The following is a 1,748-nucleotide window of genomic DNA, read 5'->3' on the forward strand; positions in this document are numbered from 1 at the left end:
TTTTTTATACTAAAGATCACAATTTTGGGTATTAAAAATGTAAGCTATAAAAATATCTACTTATATATTATCATGGTATAAAATTTTAAATAATGAAGCCATAAGATACTGAAATTCAAATTAATAAATCCAAAATAAATCGTGAAATTTAAAGGCCTTTGGTTGTAAAACTGAAATGTTTATATGCATATGTGTGTACATATATGTATACTGGAATAACAATGACATTATTGTATGTTTTTCTAGTTAAAAATCTAACAGTTGCCTTTTTATTTATCTTTGTTGAAATTCCCGGGCATGAAACTACGATAATGTTAAACTAGATCAATACACCTTAGCAAGACCCTGTTAGCAACAAGCTTAGAAAGGAATTGTGTTTTTATTGTTGACTTCATGATAAACCTCCTAAATTCTTAGCTCAAGCAAACACATATTTAACAAAAGCTGAGAATACAGTTGTGTTATTTCTTAAAACAATGTCACCAAATAAAAGTATGTTTACTATAAAATTCTCCAATTTTATTTTAATATAAATGTTCCAGACTTCAAAAAATAAAAAAACTAATCCCATGTGTCAAGATTATACATATATAGATTTAAATGATGTAATTTTTCTAATTATAAAAGCAAATCATGTTTTGACAAGATTTAAAAACAAAAATTATAAATAAGATAATCGTCTTAGAAAAAATTTTTATAGTCATAATATTTCATGTTATGAAATGGAAACTTGACTTTTTATAAATTTATTTTAATGGCTTTGGCCTCCGTGAAAGTGCCTTAGAGTCCAAGATGGTAGCATCTACGTTCTGGGCTGTGCTGCTGGGATGGAGAACCGGAGCCCAGTTGGGCTACAGGCCACGGTGACTGAGTCAGACCCAGGAGCCTCCAAATTACCCCAGATTTGTAGAGTCTGTGAATGAATACCAGTTTGTGCAGTGCCTGTTACTCCCACCAGCATCCTAATCCCCCCGAAACATGAACTTCATCCTGCCCCTAGTGGCCAGCAGCCTCCCAGTGACCTCCACCCAACCTGCCCTACTTCATGCAGTGCTCTTCGATACACAACATCCCCACCTACAAGGACATCACACATGGCAACTGCCAGATGACTGTGATCTGGAAGGTGAACATTTGAGCCCTGTAGAAGGATGTGGAAGATTTTTCTGAGCCTACTGCTGGGGAAGATATCTGTTATCCAAGTCAATGAGGTGACGGGCACCCTGCAGGTCAAAGGCTACTTTGACTCATGGTTTAAACCATGGCTCCTAGAGAGGGGCTTCTGCTGCCCAGCAGAGCAGCCTGCATGAGAGCATCCCCCCAAGGAACCTCAGGAGGAAGGAGGTAAGTGTTGGAGCCATGGACAGGGGATACAGAGACCAGGGCTAAGGGTTCAGACAGGGCAGAGTGTGAAGGCTACAAGGCTTTGGAGTCAGGCCTTGCCTGCATAAAGGGGAAAGTGGGAACCCATGCACAGATGTCAGCACTGGGGAGGGCTAGCTGACATTGGAGACCCACCAGGAAGAGCCAAGTTAGTCGAGGCTATTACCTCTTGTCCCTCCCCTAAACTTGGCCTGTTCCCACTTTCCCTTTGTTCATGCTCCTTGGGCTCAGCTATTTAAATTCTAGGGGTTGTCACCTAGTGGAAACAATAGCCCAACCCAGTTTAGGGGAAGGCAGCTCAGGGCAGACCCACTGGGTACATTCCTTCCATGGTCCTCTGGCCTTCCAGAACTCACTGCTGCAAA

General features: G+C 40.6%; 1 pseudogene; it reads left to right on the forward strand.

Moving 5' to 3' along the window:
- Positions 1-792: 792 nt before the first annotated feature.
- Positions 793-1,310, forward strand: LOC123626434 (annotated as a pseudogene).
- Positions 1,311-1,748: the final 438 nt, after the last annotated feature.

The sequence above is a fragment of the Lemur catta genome, chromosome 22 (genome assembly GCF_020740605.2).
Source record: "Lemur catta isolate mLemCat1 chromosome 22, mLemCat1.pri, whole genome shotgun sequence".
Lineage (NCBI taxonomy): Eukaryota > Metazoa > Chordata > Mammalia > Primates > Lemuridae > Lemur > Lemur catta.